A 22,258-nucleotide genomic window follows, 5' to 3' on the forward strand; every position below is an offset into this window, starting at 1 on the left:
CACCTGTCCTCTCAGTCGGCCTGTACTAGTCTGTTGTCGCCATGGAAACTGTGTTTAAACATTAAGTGATGTCCAGATAATTAACGTGATATAATAACGACACAACAACACAGAACATGATTAGTTCTGATGTGCTTGTAGTTTTTTACCTCTGTGTTTGAATTAAAGGAGCAGTTCACCCAAACAGTAAACTTCAGTCATTACTTCAGATCAGCTACAGATCTTCAGCTCATGAAACTCAGTTTCCCAGAGTCCTTTGCTTCTGTCGTGCAGCCGCTGACTCGCTGTGGACTGATTATGGTTGAGATGTGTAATAGTGAGGTAGACGTGTAGCAGATGTTGTAGCTCTGCAGTGTGACGAGGCTGTGAACACTGTGAACATCCAGCTGTGATCCTGTCATGTGTTTCCTGTTTCCACCGTCGACCGCTCGATAACTCACTAATGACGTTTAATGATTTCGCTCAGCTGGTTTCCAGGTCACACAGGATCATCTGTGTGTGTGACCATCGATCCTCAGCTCAGACCGTCACTCAGCAGAGTTTATTAAAGGGTCAGTGCGAAGGTTTAGACCCTGAACACACCTGGTGTCACCAGTCTGCCAGTTCACAGCTACATTAACCTGCGTCTGATCTGATGTCACTTCCTGCTCTGTGTGAAACAAACCCATCCATCACTGACAAACAGACTCCATGTTTCTACTCAAAGACAGAAAGAAGTTCATGTAGAACATTTGCTGAATTTACAAGAAGGAACAAATAAGTCAGAATCAGTCAGAGACAGAGTTTCACACAGTTTATAAAGTGTCTCCAACTCAACAACTCACTAAACTGACACATTTGTTAAGGGAGTCTGGGGACAAAGAAGTCGCCTATACTGGTTACTGTTTAGTGTATTTGTAAAATGTGACATGTTTAGATCAATAAAATGTTTCTTCTTTCATAAATTGAGTGTAAATGGTGAAATCAGTGTAAACAGTGTGTTCAAACAGCTGCTACATGTTGGCAGGTAAGACTTTAGCACTTTAGACACAGAAGCAGACAGGCTGGTACAGCCATGCTGCCACAAACTGACACTTTGTACAAGGAAACAAACAACTGACTGTTTTCATTTAATGCTGAATTTACAAGAAGGAGACAATGATTCAGAGTCTGTCAGAGACAGAGTTTCACTACGTTACAAAGTTTGTTTTAACTCAACAACTCTTAAAATCACCACATTTGTTAAGGGAGTCTGGTGAAGAAGTAGCATACTGGTTACTGTATTTGTAAAATGTGACATGTTAAGTTACTTTACTGGTGTCTGAGGTGTCAAAGAGAAACAGGCTAAATGATTGTGTCTGTAAAACATGACATCATCATCATCATCACCTTCATCATCACCTTCATCATCACCTTCATCTTCATCTTCCAGTGTGAACATCAGATGTGTGTGGCCTGATGAGGAGACTGAAACCGTCCTCACATGTTCCTAAACTACAAAATGCTGAGATTAGAAAGTTACTATCATTAGAAAGTAACTATCATTAAAAAGTTACTATCATTAGAAAGTAACTATCATTAAAAAGTTACTATCATTAAAAAGTAACTATCATTAGAAAGTTACTATCATTAGAAAGTAACTATCATTAAAAAGTAACTATCATTAGAAAGTTACTATCATTAGAAAGTTACTATCATTAGAAAGTAACTATCATTAAAAAGTAACTATCATTAGAAAGTTACTATCATTAAAAAGTAACTATCATTAGAAAGTAACTATCATTAGCCAGATAGCCTCTAACCCTTCTGGTGTCATGAAGAATAATTTCATGGTGACTGCTGCTCGATGGCGCTGCTCAGCCGGGCTGTCTGAAGAAGAACCGGAGCTGCAGCTGCCTGGTTTGGACTCAGAACCTCCCACGTCTAAACGTGCAGGAAAAGCCGGAGGAAGCAGAGGAAGCGCTCATTGTGTCGGTCTGAGCAGCGGAAAGACACGAAACAAGAAAAGGCGGGAAAACAGAAACAATGCAGAGCTGAGAGCCGCTGCCGAACAGGAAGCTGCGTCATCGCTGCTGATTACTGACAGAAGAAGAAGAAGAGGAGGAACCGGGTCGGCCCACAGCAGCTGACAGAGCCGCCTGCTGCTCACTGCGACTCACAGCACCGTGAAGATCGCTCAGGTCCAGTTAGATGTGAAATAAAATGTATTGTTAATAAAGTTTTCTGTGCGTGTGTGTGTGTGTGCGTGTGTGTGTGTGTGTGCGTGTGTGTGCGTGTGTGTGTGTAGGCTGCTCTGATGTCAGTTTTTGAAACGACCACTAGGAGGCGACGAGGCTGAACGTGTCACTAGCGTGGGTCAGTGGGGGTTCTGCCGGTGGTCACAGGTCTCATCATCATTAGGTTCTGCTGATCAGTGCAGGTGAGGTACCTGCTGACCCGTCCGGTCCACTCACAAACTCTTTGAGACTGTCCCCTCTGGCAGGAGGCTGCGGTCCATCAGAACCAGAACCTCTCGCCATAACAACATTTTCTTGCCATCAGCTGTGACATCACACAGTCCAGGTCCAGCTCCTGGATGGGTCCAGACAGTCTGCGCCTGATTTAAAGTCCTCCACCCTCTTTATGTTTTATATTTCATGATGTCTTCTAAGTATTTGTGGTATTTGTAGTATTTGTAGTATTTGTGGTATTTGTGGTATTTGTGGTATTTGTAGTATCTGTAGTATTTGTAGTTTTGCGGACAGAAACACTCCTCCTGCTGTGAACTCACTTGGCAGTAAAAGCGACTCTGATTCTGATTCTGATTCTGATTTTGTAAAGTTTTAACTGAAACTCGCACGTGTCGCTCTTTAAAGATGTATTTGTGTATTATTTGAAGACTTTTGCACTTCCGGCCTCCTTCGGTGCCCTCGTGCCCTCGCTGCCTCTGTCCTCCAGGCTTCACGCGCACTGTCCCGCCCTCGGCTCTATAAATTTTCTTGTTGTTTTCCCGCTCATGCGCGCTGAACCCTCTGAGTCCCCACATGTCGGACGGCCCGTGAAGGCAGCACAGAGACAGAGGCGGAGAGCAGCTGAGCGGCGGGACGACACAGCTCCTCCACCGCACAAACCCCGCAGAGCCCCGCACACCGCCGGCTCATACTGCCGCTGTTAACTTGTACTGACGGTTTAACACCTGGACTCTTTATCCGAGAGACACTGGAGGACATTTACTGCGAGGGAGAGACGAGAAGAGGAGGAAGAGGAGGAGGAGGAGGAGGCGCTGCTCGGGACCAGAGGTAAGGAAAGTTCGGCTCCTCAGACTTCTGGTTCGTGTGGTTTGGTTCGGGCTGTGGCTCGTGATGACGCTGCTCTCCTGTCAGCTTCACTGTCACTGTTGTTGTCCTTTAAATGAACCAGCTGAAAGTGTCACACAGCAGATCTGATTCAGGACCGACGCCTTTCATGCGGCCGTCCAGCAGCTTCCACCGAGTCAAAGAGCTTTTCAGGCCCAACAAAGGACCTCACCTGGTCCGTCAGCACACACACACACACACACGTTTGTGTTTCTATGGTGATGGTGATTGCAGGGCAGGAAACTGTAGATATTGATCGATAACTGGTGAATTGTTGAGTCTTCAAACTGTCCAACAGCTGAAACTCAATAAAATATGAATCATAAACAGTGAAAAGCAGAAAACAAACAAAATATCAGTGGTGGAAGGTAACAGTAGGCTTCTATCAGGGCCAATACTGATTATGGATTGATTGATTATTAATAATCCAGGAGACTGATAACTATTCATGCAGTAAACATGCATTGATGATGATAATTGATAAGTGTGATGCACCTCATTCAAATAACTGAGACGAACGGACTCCATGTTTCTGCTCAAAGACAGAAAGAAGTTCATGCAGAACATTTGCTGAATTTACAAGAAGGAACAAATAAGTCAGAATCAGTCAGAGACAGAGTTTCACACAGTTTATAAAGTGTCTCCAACTCAACAACTCACTAAACTGACACATTTGTTAAGGGAGTCTGGGGACAAAGAAGTCACCTATACTGGTTACTGTTTAGTGTGTTTGTAAAATGTGACATGTTTAGATCAATAAAATGTTTCTTCTTTCATAAATTGAGTGTAAATGGTGAAATCAGTGTAAACAGTGTGTTCAAACAGCTGCTAAATGTTGGCAGGTAAGACTTTAGCACTTTAGACACAGAAGCAGACAGGCTGGTACAGCCATGCTGCCACAAACTGACACTTTTTACAAGGAAACAAACAACTTACTGTTTTCATTTAATGCTGAAGTTACAAGAAGGAGACAATGATTCAGAATCTGTCAGAGACAGAGTTTCACTACGTTACAAAGTTTGTTTTAACTCAACAACTCCTAAAATTAGCTGTTTTGTTAAGGGAGTCTGGTGACTTTCTCTTCCTCTTCGTCTCCATGATGTTGTTGACTGTAGTTGATGTGGCTGCTTTGACATTTTGTCATTGTCATTTATTTATGTGTTAGGCGGCTGTAAATAATGAGTTGAGCTTTTCAGCCTGTTTTGGCTCCTTGTTTTGGTTTTGCAGCTCACTTCCTGTGTCCAGCAGCTGTTTTTGACTCTGAGAAGTTTTCTGTTGTGAGCTGAACTGTCAGACTCTGAAGTAAAAAAACAAGCCTGTAAAACCGTCTTCAAGAAGCAGATGTTGAACGTGTGTGGCTCCTTTTTAATTACACGCCTGATTAAAACTCGGTCCTGATTCTGATCCGAAGACTAAACTTTTAACAACGTCCTCGCTCTGCACGATCGTCTTCCTGTCCTCATGAGGACATCTGGGACACTCTCGCTGGTTTCCTGTTCATGCTGTGTGTGTGTGTGTGTGTGTGTGTGTGTGTGTGTGTGTGTGTGTGTGTGTGTGTGTGTGTGTGTGTGTGTGTGTGTGTGTGTGTGTGTGTGCAGTGTTGTGGGTTGAGTCACTGCTCTGATGATTACAGTAACATCAGTGTGTTTGGTTCTGGGTGTGTCTGCTCGACTGACCGCTCCAGCAGCAGATTTTCTATAAATAATTCTGGTTTTGTCTGCAGCTTTTTTTCCTCCTCTTGTATCTGTGAGTCCGAGCGGCCACGTCATGAGGACAGATGATCGTTATACTGACGGGAAGCAGAACCTACCAAAGTTCTTCCATCTGGTTCTGTGTTCCTTTAGTGTTTGTTGACGAGACTATGAGCGTGTTGCTCCAGTGATTTGAACTGAGACTCACCTGATGTTAAAGTGTTGAAGTGTTCAGTTTCCTCGCTGGTTGTTTCCGACACATTCAGGATTCTTAACGTTGCTGCTTTTGTCGTCAGCATTGTGTTGAGGCTCGCCAGAAATATATATTTAAATAATTAAAGGTGCAATATGTAAGAATTTCAGTTCAAAACATTCCAACAATAATTAAAACACAATGTGAAGAAAAATAACATTCCTGATTTTCTGTGTTGATGAGAAATCTTCTGAAGTTAGCATGCTAACCAGCTAGCCTCAGGCCTGAAAAGCTCTTTCTCCCAGCGGTCCAAAGCTCCTGTGATAGCGGTGTAAGCACCAACACTATCCCTGGTAGTCTGGCTAGCTGCACAGCTAACTGAGCTAACAAGCTAACAGAGACTACAGTCATGGATGCATGAAAAGAATACAGTTAGCAACAGTTCAGTTATTCTGGCGATATGACGCCTCTGTTGGGAATCAATGATTGATTTTTACATATTGCAGCTTTTTGAATGAATATAAACTGACGACCGTCAGAGCAGCTGTGACATAATCAATATATCACATCCTCCATGTTCTGTGTTACAGCACATGGCTGCTGTTTTCAGCTGGACTGAAGTCAGCTGCTCAGCTGGAGGAGGGTTGTAGTGTGGACCTCTGTCGGCTGCAGAGGCTGTGTGGAAGGTCCGGGTCGGTGTTGACCCAGGAAGGTCAACTTTTCTGGCTTCACAGGAATGACGGCTCCACCTCCGAGACTGGATCCAGATTTCTTACAGATCCACGACTTAAAGGCTCAGTGAGAGATTTTGATTGAAGCGAGGCGACATCATCTTTGTGTCCAGTTCCTGAGATTCATCTGAACTTTAAGATTAATTCACTGAACTGAGTCTCTCAGTAGTTTTTATTCTCCACCTGTGACTTCATGCTCGGCTTCGCCTCACAGACGACACAGAGAGCTGTTGTTGTAACATATCTTTGTCCAGACGTTTGTCAGGATGTCGATCTGTTGATCTTTACTGACCCACATGTGAGAGTCTGACAGCCGCAGAGCCGTCAGTGTGAAACAATGTTGGTCGAAAGTCAAATTGAAAATCGTGACACCTCTAGTATTTGATGTGATTGACAGCTTGGGCTTCACAAATATTAAACGTGCAACAGAAGCTGCAGTGTTTTTTGTCATAAAGTCGTCATTTCTAACTGAAGCGTTGCTGCAGTTGTTGCTGACATCAGGAAACAGAAACAGGCTTTTTTGGTATATTGTCATTTTTTATGTTTGTAGTTAAATGAAATGCAAAAATGAACATTTCCACTCACTGACATCACGACTCATATCCATCAAATATAATCACAGTATGATGTTTTCTGCGTGTTGTGAGGTCGTTGTTGGTTCTTCTGTGGTTGTTGTCGGTCACATTAGTTGTATAATGAAAGAACAAACATGTAACTGCTGACAGGAGCAGCTCGGCTAATGGTTCAGTTAGCAGGTCGTCCAGCCTCAAGTTACATTCCAGACTCAACCTCCTCCTTCCTCCCCCTTCCTCCCCCTTCCTCCCCCGTCCTCCCCCGTCCTCTCAGTCTGCAGGCCGTGACGTTTATCTGATAAGCAGTTCTGTTTAACTCCCAGCAAACATGTCTTCAGTCTACAGTCGCTGTGAACCTGCGACTTGTTGGTGTTGGACTAAAGTGTCTCTGCTCGGTCGTTTCCAGCAGCAGTCTGATGGTTAAACATTAACTGAGTTCAGGGTCGAGGTGCTGATGTGAGCTGGTATATCTGCAGGCTTGAATCTGTTCTCATGTTTCTCTCTGTGTCGTGTCAGAGTTTCTAACTGCAGTCAGAAGTTGAGACGTGGAGTCGGTCTGGTGAGAGCAGAGCGCAGCAGCACGAGGTTTCGTTTTATCTGAGGAAATGTGATTTCACTGCTTCATTATCAGATTCAGAGGAGGGACGAGTGCGTGACGTCGTGGGAAAGGCTGCAGATTGTAGAGCGTGAAGGACAGAGACTCTCTGACATGAAGAGTTTGTGTTGTAGTGAGAGTCGAGCTTCACTGTGATCACAGCTGATACACATCTTAACTACAACAGCCAGGCTAATAACTGGCACAGAGAAGAAGCTGTGCACTGTCAACAGACAGACAGACAGACAGACAGACAAACAAACATACTGATGTTCAGGTGTGAAGTTTAACATGTTCAGTGTGAGCCTGCAGCTAGCTTAGCGTTAGCCTGCAGCCTCACTTCCAGACTCTTCTCCTGTGTGATGAAGACGATCAGCTGACTGGTACCAGAGGAAACTCTGACAGCGTCTTCTCTTTTTCAGAGATCCTTAATTGATTTGTATGAGAAGAGGCTCCACTCTGGACAGATTTGAGGAACTGAACTTTGTAACAAACTGAATTTCTCTCTCTTGTAGTTTATTGTTGAAAGCTGCTGTTGGTGGATTATTTTTTGGTGAATATTATTTGAACTTCAAAAAGTCACCAGGATAAAGTTGTGCTGTTGTTGTAGAATATATTTTTAAAGACGAGTTTGTCAGGACATAAAACCAGCGATCTGTTGATCTGTTCTGATCCAGATGTGACGTCTGATGACGGCAGAGCTGCGTTTAAATGTTGAAATCAAAAATGGACATAGGGACTTGGAGACTCTTGACTTCTGAACATGTCAGCATGACAACATTTGCTAACTAGCTCCCAACACAGTGTCCTGCTGTTGGACAACATGTTGACCTGATGATGGCGCTAGATCCTGAGGGGACACACAGAACATCACACAGTTGTGAAACAAAATGGAGGACAGACAGACATTAACCGCTGACATGCAGACTGACTCTTACTGGGTCTTATTGTCTGAATGTGGAGGCAGCATGATGAGGTGTAATGAGTGCTGATGGGTGTAGCGGTCTGACGGTCGGGCTGCGTGGTTTATTTGCTTTAATGAGCTGCAGTGTGTTGTGATTCAAAGGGAGGAAGGTGACTGTACGTCAGAGAGCTGACGTCACTGAGCTGCTCTGAAACCAAGGAGCTGCTCCAGAGTCGAACCACTGCAGGCTGTTTCAGGCTGCTCCCACGAGTCGGCAAAACCTCAGAGGCTCCTGGTTTATAGACGCGGAGCTGCTGCTGCTGCTGCTGCTGTATGCTGCTGTATGCTGCTGCTGTATGCTGCTGCTGCTGCTGCTGCATGATGCTGCTGCATGCTGCTGCTGCTGCTGCTGCATGATGCTGCTGCATGCTGCTGCTGCTGCTGCTGCTGCTGCTGTATGCTGCTGTATGCTGCTGTATGCTGCTGTATGCTGCTGCTGTATGCTGCTGCTGCTGCTGCTGCATGATGCTGCTGCATGATGCTGCTGCATGCTGCTGCATGATGCTGCTGCATGCTGCTGCTGCTGCTGCTGCTGCTGCTGTATGCTGCTGTATGCTGCTGTATGCTGCTGTATGCTGCTGTATGCTGCTGCTGCTGCTGCTGCTGCTGCTGTATGCTGCTGCTGCTGCTGCATGCTGCTGCTGCTGTATGCTGCTGCTGCTGCTGCTGCTGCTGCTGCTGCATGCTGCTGCTGCTGCTGCTGCATGCTGCTGTATGCTGCTGTATGCTGCTGCTGTATGCTGCTGCTGCTGCTGCGGCTGCTGCTGCTGCATGCTGCTGATGTTGTATGCTGCTGCTGCTGCATGCTGCTGCTGCTGCATGCTGCTGCATGCTGCTGCTGCTGTATGCTGCTGCTGCTGATGCTGCTGTATGCTGATGCTGCATGCTGCTGTATGCTGCTGCTGCTGCTGCATGCTGCTGCTGCTGTATGCTGCTGCTGCTGCCACATGTGGATTAATCCGCCAGTGAAAATAGTCCCCATCAAAGTCGCTGTCTCCTCCTGTGTGACTGATGAAAGGACAGAGCAGCTGCTTGATACGCAGCCTTGTTGCTCTGATCAATATTTATTTATTAACCTGATCAAACCTGACGTGTTGTCGTCTGCACATGTGGTTTGTTGACTTTAAGAAACATTTAAAATAACGTCAGACTTGAAGGTTAAAGTTAACCCTCGAGTTAATCTGATATGTAGTTGGATGTGTTGAATGTTTGCAGGTGTTTGTTTGGATCAAACTGTCTGTCGGGTTTGATTTGTTGTCTCGACCTGATTTACTCGTCAGACGTGACTGACGACAGTTTGTGGGTGTGGTGTGTAAAATGTAGCGTCTTTAAACATGAAGACGTTAAATCTTCATCATCCACAGAGACTGAACTCAACATGACAGGGTGTGTGTGTGTGTGTGTGTGTGTGTGTGTGTGTGTGTGTGTGTGTGTGTGTGTGTGTGTGTGTGTGTGTGTGTGTGTGTGTGTGTGTGTGTGTGTGTGTGTGTGTGTGTGTGTGTGTGGCTCAGCTGGGACTCTGTTATGTAACGTGTGTGTGATTAAAACCAGACTGCAGCAGCAGATTGTCACGCTGGTCCAGTTGAGTCCAGCAGGTGGAGCTGTTGAGCTGGATCTCCCATAATGCCGCAGGGCGTCCTGCTGTGTGTGTGTGTGTGTGTGTGTGTGTGTGTGTGTGTGTGTGTGTGTGTGTGTGTCGTCTGGGAGACAGTCGGGGGTCTCAGACTTCATTTCCTGCCCAGTAAAACACAGACTGACAACATGAGGAGCTTCATTCAGCTGAAGCTTCGACTTGTTCAGGTTTGAACCCGCTGGAAGAACAGACGGCTGATCGGATGTAAACAGATGTGATCAGATGTGATCGGATGTGATCAGATGTGATCGGATGTGATCAGGTGTAAACAGATGTAAACAGATGTGATCGGATGTGATCAGATGTGATCAGGTGTGATCAGTTCAATGTTTCTTTTCTGGTTGCAGGATCATAAGTCGCTGCTCAGACGGGAGGAAACAGTTTCATGTGTCTGAATGTTTCTGTGATCCAAACATTATAAATATGACGGAATAAAGTCAGCTGGTGTTTTCAGTTAACGATTATTTTAATGATCGATTGATCTGATTATTTCACTGTGAATCAGTTATTGATTTAGATTCTGTGAAAATGTAATTAAACAGTTTTTGATATTTTAGTCCAAAGTGACTAAAACAGACGATGTTTGATGTTTTTACTTGAAAATAACTCAAATGATCAAATAAATCAATCCATCAGTTAATAGTTGGGAACTGATATCTTTCGTTTGATTGATTGATCAATTGATCGTTGCAGCTTTAGTTTTTGTGACAGTCGACCGATTCAACAATCAGACAGACCAGCCAGATACTTTAGGACTTGTACTCGAGTACTTTTCATATATCATCTCTTAACACCACCTCTGTACTTTTACTCGAGTATGACTATCGATTACATTTGACAGAGAAACTTCATCTCAGTTCAGACCTCCATTATCCAGTTAGTGATTGGAGCTAATGTAGGCTAACAGTTTCCCTCTGCTCCCAGTCTTTATGCTAAGCTAAGCTAAGCTAAGCTAAGACTTCCTGAACGTGTCTTTGTACTGAAGGCAGCGCTGAGCTCATCGGAGAAATCCTCAGCGAGGATGTTTGTCACAGGAAGAAGAGATGAAGTCCTCCTGCTCCTGCTCCTGCTCCTGCTCCTGCTCCTCCTCCTGCTCCTGCCCCTGCTCCTGCCCCTGCTCCTGCTCCTCCTGCTCCTGCTCCTGCTCCTCCTCCTGCTCCTGCTCCTCCTGCTCCTCCTCCTCCTGCTCCTGCTCCTCCTCCTGCTCCTCCTGCTCCTGCTCCTCCTCGTCCTGCTCCTGCTCCTGCTCCTCCTCCTGCTCCTGCTCCTCCTGCTCCTGCTCCTCCTGCTCCTCCTCCTCCTGCTCCTCCCCCTGCTCCTCCTCCTCCTGCTCCTGCTCCTCCTCCTCCTCCCCCTGGTCCTCCTCCTGCTCCTCCTCCTGCTCCTGCTCCTGCTCCTGCTCCTGCTCCTCCTCCTCCCCCTGGTCCTCCTCCCCCTGGTCCTCCTCCTGCTCCTGCTCCTGCTCCTCCTCCTCCTGCTCCTGCTCCTGCTCCTGCTCCTGCTCCTCCTCCTCCTCCCCCTGGTCCTCCTCCTCCTCCTGCTCCTCCTCCTCCTCCTGCTCCTCCTCCTCCTCCTCCTGCTCCCCCTGGTCCTCCTCCTCCTGCTCCTGCTGCTGAGTTGTTTCCTTCACTTTCTGTCCCTTTTACTTTTTTTTTCGTGTGTGTGTGTGTGTGTGTGTGTGTGTGTGTGTGTGTGTGTGTGTGTGTGTGTGTGTGTGTGTGTGTGTGTGTGTGTGTGTGTGTGTGTGTGTGTGTGTGTGTGTGTGTGTGTGTGTGTGTGTGTGTGTGTGTGTTCCAGCTCACACTGTAATTTCCTCCTGAAATAGCTCAGATGCAGCTGAACTGGGTGTGTGCAATGCATTTTGGGAGTCTGTAAACCACTAAATCCAAACTCCTCTCTCTCCCTGTGTGGATCAAATCAGAGATTAACAGTGACACACTCACACACACTCACACACACACACACACACACACACACACACACATACACACTCACAGATCTGTGGTTGATGAAACTGAGGAGACATTTTGTGTCTCAGGAGACGCTGCAGAGAGGAACGTGTTTCCTGTAATCTGCTCTAATCCGGAGGGTCTGAGCCTCTTACAGTCACTGACACACCTGATGCCACCTCTCATAACACACACACCTGCAGCAGCACACCTGCAGCAGCACACCTGCAGCAGCACACCTGACCCTCACATCACCTTCAGTACGTCCTCTTCATCAGAAACACACAGAGTCTGATCACTGGTCTCTCTGTGAGACATGAACGGGACTCAGCCCACGCTGACTTCGTCTGGAACACCTTATTGTTTCATTTCTTATCAGTTACTGTTCGATGGAGTTGGCGGGTCGACCTGCAGGTCCGAGGATGTCGTGTAATGAACAGTGTGTGTGGACACACCTGACCCAGCCTGGACGGGCCAACTAAACCAATCCTTCGTTTCATGTCCATGACTCAGGCTGAGCTCAAAGTTCTGCGTTTGTCCCGAACTCCTCATTTGTTTTCATGACTGAACCAGACAAAGTTTGAAGCTTAAAGCGGATGAATCGATGAATCGACTGATCGTTGCACCTCTGGTTCATCTCCCGACAACTTCTCATCAACCTACAAACATTCTTTAAACTCTCAGAACCTTCTCCAGGATCCTTGGACGCTGTATAACCTCTACAGGCCTCTGTGTGGTTGGACTCTTGGTACCATGTGACTGTTTTGACCCGGAGCGTGAGGCAAGTGTTTCCTGCTGTGACTCCGCCCCCCTCATTAGGACCCTGAAAGTGGTCGGTGGACTGTAAACGTCCCCTTTTGTCCCTGCAGAACCGCCTCCAGAAACAGTGCCAGCTCTGTGTTACAGTACGCTCAGGACGGGTCAGCTGTATACAGTGAGGTCCTGAACTGGTCCATGCATCAAGATTCACTGGCTGTGATTCGGACTGTCAGCTCCACTCAGTCCAGTTCCCAGGAGCCCCGGCTGTCATGTATGCAGGACGGGCCGGTCCAGGTTTCCAGGACGCTGAGCAATGAGGTCAACTGTGACCAGGAGGACACGTGTTGTAGTGAGAGTGTGGTCCAACTCGTCCAAGTTAAACAGAAGACACAGTTTGAGACAGAGAGAGACACATGAACCTGATCTGACACCTGGACGTGTCCTGATGTGAGCCCAGCGAGCGTCATCTGGGTCCACCTGAGCAGTCGTCTCCTCCTGATGATATAAAGTCGGGCTCAGCCATCGTCTCCTCCTGATGATATAAAGTCAGGCTCAGCCATCGTCTCCTCCTGATGATATAAAGTCAGGCTCAGCCATCGTCTCCTCCTGATGATATAAAGTCGGGCTCAGCCATCGTCTCCTCCTGATGATATAAAGTCAGGCTCAGCCATCGTCTCCTCCTGATGATATAAAGTCAGGCTCAGTCATCATCTCCTCCTGATGATATAAAGTCGGGCTCAGTCATCGTCTCCTCCTGATGATATAAAGTCAGGCTCAGCCATCGTCTCCTCCTGATGATATAAAGTCAGGCTCAGCCATCGTCTCCTCCTGATGATATAAAGTCAGGCTCAGTCATCATCTCCTCCTGATGATATAAAGTCAGGCTCAGCCATCGTCTCCTCCTGATGATATAAAGTCAGGCTCAGCCATCATCTCCTCCTGATGATATAAAGTCAGGTGAAGTCTCGTAGTCCACAGAACATTTCTGGAGCTTCACAGTAAAACAGAGTTGCAGCGTTCTGCTGAACACCTGAAGCAGCTGGAGATGATTTAAAATGTAAACTTCAACAAAGAAACTCAAACTCCATTTAAACTTTGCTGAATCAGCTGTTAGTACTTCCTGTTTGCAGTGAACTCGTGCATGTACAGACAACTGTCACTGGATCACTGATGCTGAAGAAAACGTAATGTTTTCGTGACAGTTTTGTTTACTGCATGACTCTGGATGAATGGTGCAGCTGTATTTATGTGACTGTATTGATGAGTGAGTACGAGACTGGACTGTTGGGCTTTGACGGAGGTATTCTATCTACTTCTGCAACTCTGTTTTACTGTGAAGCTTCACGTGACGTTCCTCATCATGGAGGGAGGAGATGATGACTGGATCTTCCAGGTGAACTGTTCCTTTTTTAAGTTTGGGACTAAAAGCTTGTTGACGATCATGTTTTGGGTGAATATTAGTTCTTGGAAACAGGCAGGCTGTATTAGAAGATGTTATCCAATTGCATTATGGGAAATGTAGGATCCAGTGATTCTGAAGTTTGACAGGAAATCTCTGCTGCTCGTTTTGCTCAACTCAACTTTATTGAAGTGCAACAATAAATCACCTCCGTGTCATAAAAAACAGACAATAACTAAGTTAAAGTAAAAGTAATGAAAGTATAATCGACTAAATGTACTCGAGTACTCACACAGATTAAAATATTGATTCAGATGTGAAATGATGAAACAAACTCTGATGTATTAAATGTAAATCTGGATCATCATCGTCATCATCATCATGTTACATCATCAGCGAGCGGCGAGTTTCATCCTGCAGCAACAACAGATGGTCCCGGGACGGGGAGGGGCGAGCGAGGTGCACACAGAGTGGAGGGCTCTCTCTCTCTGGGTCGGTCACTGATGGAGGTGAAGAGCCGACCGGCCTCAGCTTTAATCTGTGTGAGTGTCCCAGAGGACAACGGGACAGAGAGACGAGCGTGACGGGTCGTTACTGTTCTGTTCTGGACCTGCTGCTCGTCCAATCAGAACGCAGACTCCACTAACGAGCTAACGAACCAGCGAGAGGAGAGAGACAAAACTCCAGGAGGACGACGGTCGAGCGAACATGGAGGAAAAGTTAACGGACTCCACCGAGGACCTGGATCTTTACTTCTCTGGATGACGAGCCTCAGAAACGAATCGTTTTCTTCTTCCTGGTTTTAATCACTTTGAATCAGACGAAGAGATTCTGAAAAGGATCCTCTGGAGTCTTTTTACACTTTTACAGGACTAAAACTATTTCTGTCTGACGCGGGCTGATTAATCTGTTGTGTTGTTGTGGAGCTCTGCTCTCAGAGATCAGACTCAGTTTCTACCAGGTGACATTTTTTAATAAATGTTTTTTTTAGTCAAACAAACGTGTAAATCAGACAGAATTGAGTTGTTTTATTTCCTTTTGTGTGACTTCACACAGAGCAGCTTCTGTTCAGTGTGAAATGTCAGATCTGATTGTAAAGTCAGAGTCTGTTTATTTTGATGCTCTGAACTTTGACTCGTATCTGCAGCTGCAGCAGTATCAGACTCGTGAGGGTTAAACTGACGTGAAGACGTCGCTGCACTGAGTGTTGTTAGTCGAGAGCGTCTTGAGTTACGCAGAGAAACTGAAGCTGCCTCCTGCTGGCTCTAGTTACCTGTCAGGTAACTGTGGACGTGACGACAGCAGCAGAGAGGACGGGACAAGGTTCAGGTTTTTATCAGCTCCGTGGAAATCTAATGTGGACTGTGACAGGGCGGGGCTCAGGACAGAGGTGAAGCAGGTGAGATATGAAGTGAGAGAGGCAGAGGATTATACAACCTGAACGCAGCAGCAGGATTAAAACTGGGCTGATGAGTTTCGTTCGGCTCGGAGGAAGAATTTAATTCAAACAGACTTTGAGGATGTAACCTGGACACCTGCTCAGCTCTCACCTGGACTGGACCGACACGATGAAGCTGAACGTCCTCAAACAACCTTTGATCTGAGCAGTTTAGTGGAGCTGATCTGGACCCGTGGGCCGGGGTCATGTACGTCCTGTGCACCCTGGCCGTCCTGACCCTCCACAGCCTCCTCAGGAGCTGGAACAACAAGGCCGTGGAGCCCAGCAGGAGCTCGGAGGCAGCGGGACAGCGAGGTCGGCCCGAGGACGGAGACGTCCCTGAGGGCCGGGGTGGTGGAGACGATCCGGTGAAGAGTGCGGACCGCAGAGGACCGAGGAGCTGCAGAGCTGAGGAGGAGCGGAGGCGAGGAGGCGGCGTGCGTAACGTACCTGACAGCAGGAAGAAAGTTCAGGTGAGCAGATGGAGATCAGGTTCAGACTGAGTAGTTTCCTCAACTTCAAATCTGAGTAGAGCTGCAAAAAATATCTTCTCAGCATCGACATCACAAAGTTTCTGCTGCTCTCATCTCCATGTCCCATGTTGGTGACATGCAGACACACAGAACCAGCGACGGTATCACCATCATTTTATAATAGTTATCTCAAACGGAGCTAAAACAATGAGTCACCTGGAGGAAGTGCTTTACTTAAACTGAAATCTGAACTTTTGTTTTTACAACAGCTTAAAAAGCAAGTTGCAGAAAAACAGCAGGACAGAGTGAAACGCGCTGCTGAGAAACAGATGGAAAAGTACATTTACTCGAGTACACAGTAGGGTCACTGAATCCTGAATCACACTTTGGGCGTCAAAGCTTCAGTGAGACTTCCTGTGAATATTCAAAGCTTTGAGGGGAAGTTAGACGTTATACAACGACTCACAGCCCACGTCTGTCCTCACCCTGGTTCATTAAACCAGGAAACAAACTCTTCTTGATTAAAGTGTGAGGAGAAGAAGAGTTTGGGAGGTTCAGCATCGGAGCTCAGATGAGACGACTCCGGTTGTCCCACAGATAAAACAAGCTGCTTTCTAAACTTTGCTGTTGTGTCATTAAGTCTCTAATGAGAGAAGACGACGGGAGGAGAGTCGTCAGCCACTCTGCTTCACCTCGCCTCCAAACAACCGGCTTTCATCAGCATGCAGGCGAATTAAACTCTGTAGTTTAACTCTGCTTCGTACTCTTCAAGGTCTTGTGCCGCTTTTTTTGGTTACAGACAGATTTTGTCTATAAAATCTAAATCTGTAAAGTCACCAGCAACTGCAGCGGTCAGACGTATAAAATAAGATGTCGATAGTAGAAGGCAGATAAACTGTAAGTACTGATGGACCTTAAAGTGTCAGAGCTGAACGGTCTGAAGCTTCAGTCTCTGGTGACTGAACAGATTTACATCATAAAGACAAAACAATTAACTTCTGATATAATCTGATCATATAAATAACCGTAACAGTCGCAGGAGGAACTTTTCTCCATTCAGCACTTTTTACTTTTGATACTTTCTGTTATTGTTGCTGTCGCCTCAATAAAACTCTGAATGTAGTTACTTTGTAATGGAGTATTTGTACATGTTGTATCAGTACTTTTACTTCAGTAACAGGTCAGAGTACTTCATCCACAACTGATGACACAAACAACTTTTTAGTGTTGAGACATGAAGACGTGATAAATCGTGATCAGCTGACAGTCGCTGTAAACAAACACTAAACTTTAATCATTAAACTTCATTGGCGGTTCAAGTTTTATGCTGCTCTCTGATTGGTCGACAGCTGTCCGGTCACCCCAAACAAACAAAGCTCAGGTCGACAGTTTTAACTACGGATCTGACCGAGAGCTAATTAACCTGCAGGTAACCATGGCAACAGGTGAACTCAGTTAAAGACACGTCACTGAAGTCTGATGTATTGGTGAATTCAGCCGATGCAACTAAAACCTGTTGCCGTCGTGATGTCGACCGTTAAAAAAATCAAACCACCGCTTAAATGAATGTTTTTTAATCAAACAAAAATCCACATCCAGCTTTTTGTTTCTATCCTTTCGTGTGATTGATTGTACATTGAGCATTGATCGATTATCAGTGTTGGTGTTTTTGTGTCCGACTGCAGCATCTTGTCTTTAGCGTCCACGACACTGTCTGATGTCACAAGTCACAGCTGATCAGCGCTGACTCATCTGAATCTCTCAGACGACTCCGGGTCTTTAGATATGATCTGTGTTATGTGGATGAGGAAAAACACAGGGTGTAAAAGTTCTGAGTGATCAGATGTTTGTGTCAGCTGACATCAAGTAGGGAGACGGTGAGAGTAATCGATAACTATACATCTGCTCCTCTATGGAGACACAGAAGCCTCCACTGAGACGCTGACACAATATTTTATACACAGAATTTAGTAACTCAATGTAGATTATTTGACCGGAGCAGTTTTATTGTGGACAGAGTTTACAAAGTTATAAAGTTTCCAGAGTCTGGAGCTGATTTGCTGCCAACTCGAACAGAAATCAAACCTCAGTGACAAACAAGAATACACGATGAATACCAGGTGTGAATGAACAGAGGAGACTGGATCACGTTCTCCAGGTGATGTGTCCGGATACAGGTCCTGTTTGAATACCAGGTGCTGTCAGAGGGATGTCAGTGAATCGTCATGAAACCGTTGGAGGAACCATATGATGTTTTTTGGAGGGACGTGTGGATATTGATTACATATACAGCAGCCAACGGGGCTAAATGTGCGCTGTGACGCCGCCATGTTGTTAGCGGTCCACGACTGACAACAGTGAATAGAGCCTGAGCCGGGCTGCTGCCACCAAATAGGACCGTTAAAGCCCAACTGCCTCCGTCGTTCTCAGGCCGTGTACGGCCCCGAGCCAGAAGTGACGCTCTTTTAAACCTTTATTTAAAACCTCATTAGAGGCTGCTGTTAGCAGCAGTTAGCAGCAGTTAGCAGCAGTTAGCAGTTACTATAGCAACATTAAAGCTATCGGTCCAGAGTTGAGGCAGAGCAGCCGGACGACTTCAGAGAATAATGTCTCCATGAAATCTGATCCAGATTCGCACAAAATTAGTGATTAAAGTTGTTTTTGTACAGAAACTCTTCACACATATACATCCATGACAGCATCACGAACATCAAGAGGATGTTTGTTAGACTCAAAGATGGACCCAGAGTTCAGGAAGAGGAAACTAACCATTAACAACGTCTACAGAGCGTCCTGATCGGCCTGATCGGCCTGATGCTGGAGTGCAGATGAGACAGTCTGAAACTTAAACATGGACTTTATCTTCATGGGAACTTTAGGAGTTGGTTTGTTCTGGTTGAACCTGACGTGTCCTGGTTCCTCAGAGGACTGTGAAGCATCTGATCACATGACGAGAAACATTAAAATCCTGTTACGTGTCTGTCGGTCAGATCAGAGTTACGTAACCGCAGACTCACCATCTGATGATGTTAATCTGAGCTCTGACAGGAGGTCAGACTCTCCTGCTGCAGGACGCTTCAGTGTTTCAGTCGACGAACAAACTGTGTTTAAATCGAATGTTTGTGAAGGAAACGCTGTGTTGACGCGTCCACAGCGCATCATCAGCTGTGTGAAGTCGTCTCGTCTCCGGACCAACCGACGAGCGTCAGTCAAAGATAAGAAGCTGCAGTAGCTTCCTGTGTTTTGGACCCTCTGGCTCTCCGTCCATCAGGGCGGCTTGTTATTCGTCCACAGCACAAATGTATCTGTTCACCAAAGTTTAACCCAACCCGAGACGAGCTGCAGTTTGACTGCGTGGTTCTGATTCTGTCCCGTCTTCCTCCAGGACTTTTTGTTTCTCAGATGTCTCTTCTTTGACTTTCTTTTTTTTGGCTTTTGTCCCTCAGTCCTACCTGTGGACACAGGAAGCGAGTTTGATGTTTCAGCACTTTGAACAGTGTTTGACCTCCTTTCAACAGTCTTAAAAACAACAGACCTCTGAAACATGACAGATTCTACAGCGGCTGGACGAAACGGTTCCGTCCTGATCCGATGATTATCGTAACTCTAAAGTATCGTGGTTCAATATTAGGATTCAATGCGATTTTTATCTTTTTAAATCTTTGAGTCATCATACACGTCTACTGACTGAGTCAAAGCTGCAGCGTCACAACAGCACCAAATACTTTTTGAAGTAATCTGATACATGCAGCTGTTCCTGCTCATCCAGCTGGTGATAATAAATAAACTGTAAATAATACATAAGAATAAAACTGTGAATGTGCTGCCCTCTGCACAACGTCTCCACCTGGTGGTGACTGAGTATAAAGCTACTGGGAATGTTTTCAGTTTATTAACAATAATAACAATGATGATGATGATGATGATAGATTTTAATTATAAAGCACTTTTCATGATGCTCAAAGACACTTTACATTATAACATTTTAAAAGAAGTGTTGACCCTCTGAGGATGCTGTAGATGATCGACAGTTTATATAATACAGTCTAAGTTCACTATGCTAATTTCTGTTAGCTTGTTAATGGTAATTTCCATTAAACGTGTTAGCATTGAGCTAATGGCCGAAGCTTTAATGCTATAAAATTGCTTCAGGGATTGTAAAGAAAAGACTCCTGATACTTCAGATTAACGATTAATATAAACGATCAGTCAGTCGACAGAGAATCATTTTCATATGATGACTGAGAAAGACAGACTGAAACATGTAGAAGCAAATAAATACATGAGTGACAAAGTATTACTACATTTTTAGATGTATTTACAGTCATACACTTTAAATGAACCGGACATTAAAAAGAGCTTTTATAAATCTAAGTTTATCTGTTTTTCTTCCTCATTCACAAAATCTATCCATCAATAGACATTAAAGTCTTTTTCCTTGTTTGAGATAAATCAATGAATGTTTGGACAAAACAAACAGTTTGAAACAAACAAGAAGCTGAAACAACGAAAATGACAAAAACTAAAATACACTAAATAAAATACAAAGACTCGAACATCGACTCAAAAGATCGAGAAAATAATAATGAAAATATGTGGCTCAAACTGACACACACACACGCGCACACACACTCACACACAGACTCACACACACACTAGGCAGACACACACACAGACAGACACACACACACACACACACACTAGGCAGACAGACAGACTCACACACACACACACACAGACACACACACTCACACACACACACAGACTCACACACACACACACTCTCACACACACACACACACACACACACACACACACACTAGGCAGACACACAGACAGACTCACACACACACACAGACTCACACACAGACAGACTCACACACACACACACACAGACTCACACACAGACAGACTCACACACACACACACACTAGACACACAGACAGTCTCTCACACACACACACACACACACACACACACAGACTCACAGACACACAGACTCACACACACACACAGACTCACACACACACACACACACTAGGCAGACAGACAGACTCACACACACACACACACACACACACACACACACACTCTCAGGGCTGTTGAATGTCTCGTCGGGGGAGGAGCTGCTCCTCACGCTTCAGTTGATGCTGAAATATTTATCCGTCGACGGGATGAAGGGGGAGAGGGGGAGAGAGGAGACGGGGCTGGAGGAGGTGTGATGCTGCTGTGCTGTTGCTAGGGGAACAGAGAGGGAGGAAGCCGTGTGTGTGTGTGTGTGGAGGGGGTCGGCGGGTGGTGGTGACACTGATCCTGCTGCTGTGTGTCGGTGTGACGCTGCAGAGAGGAAGAGGATGCGGCGATGATGGAGACGGCGAGGCCGCAGGGAGGGAGGTAAGAACCGAGCGGTCGGGCGACACAAAGAGGAGAGACGGAGGGATGGAGGACGGAGGGATGGAGGACGGAGGAGAGGGAGGACGGAGGAGAGGGAGGCTGCAGAGGAAACAGACATGTTGAATAGAGACGGAGGTTAATCCACTGAGATGGAGCTCTGACTGTAACCTGATGCAGAGAGTCGTCTTTCCACCGATGACCTGAATACACGTCGTGTGTTCGGCAGCAGGAAGCTTCATTTCATTTTTATTTGTATTCCTCTGTGGATTCACTCACTCGGCCTGATAATCCTCCTTTTGTCTGGTAACGTTCTGACTCCGTTCTTTATTCGACCTCCTGTGATGATCACATCAGTCCCACACGTACGATTCATCTCTGTGGCTCTCTGAAGCACGTTTGTTCAGATCTTTTGCTTTAAATACGTTAGAAGGAGGTTCTGCTCGGTGAGTGTCTCTGTGCAGGTTCTGCTCGGTGAATGTCTGAACCAGTCAGACGCCAGAGAACAGGCAGACATCATGCTCACCTCCAGCTGCTGCAGGTGAAGGACAAGAAAACTGCAGATTTCAGCCTGAAGGAAACGTCTCGTTTTTCTTTACATGCAAAGATTTTTTTTTATTGATGCAACATTTGAAACTGTGAGATCATCATCGTCATCGTCATCGTCATCGTCATCGTCAGGCAGCTCAGGTATCTCACAGGTCCCATCTGTCATGGCAGGTGTGGGCGGGGCTACACTCAGGTCTCATAGTGTGACACATTTATTGGCTTCATTCAGTTGTTGTGATGAATTCTGAAGAATCAGACTCGTTGATGTTTGTGTTGAGTTAACGGTCAGACTGAGGTCAGTGTGTTGTCGTCAGCTCTGTAGAGTCATCAGTTGTGTTATTGGCTTTATTCTGTGCTCCGCCTGTTCAGGTGTCCTGAGGAGAGCTCGACCGACCTGCAGCTTCAGAAAACAGAAGATTTATATTTATATTTCACTTTATTTTAACCTAATATGACAGAAACCCCCTGTAGAGGATCTGTGGGTGGTTCAGTCGTAGTAAATGCTGTTTGAAGTGTGTGTGTGTGTGTGTGTGTGTGTGTGTGTGTGTGTGTGTGTGCACAGTGTTTGACTCTGAGCACATGGAGACTGAAAGAAAACAGGAAGAGA

At 45.8% G+C, this 22,258-nt stretch overlaps 1 protein-coding gene across 4 annotated transcripts in view; it reads left to right on the plus strand.

Annotated features, from left to right (window-relative positions):
• Positions 1-2,994: 2,994 nt before the first annotated feature.
• Positions 2,995-22,258, plus strand: part of kifc3 (kinesin family member C3) — a 48,222-nt gene continuing 28,958 nt past the window's right edge. For 2 of the 4 annotated variants that reach the window (XM_084363247.1, XM_084363250.1), the window contains exon 1: positions 21,023-21,105. The gene's annotated coding sequence lies outside the window, so the exon portion shown is untranslated. Of the gene's footprint in view, positions 3,258-21,022; positions 21,106-21,175; positions 21,793-22,258 lie in introns of those variants that run through there. The other 2 variants (XM_084363248.1, XM_084363249.1) reach the window with 2 other exon arrangements.

The sequence above is a fragment of the Pagrus pagrus genome (genome assembly GCF_965226575.1).
Source record: "Pagrus pagrus genome assembly, chromosome: 1".
NCBI lineage: Eukaryota > Metazoa > Chordata > Actinopteri > Spariformes > Sparidae > Pagrus > Pagrus pagrus.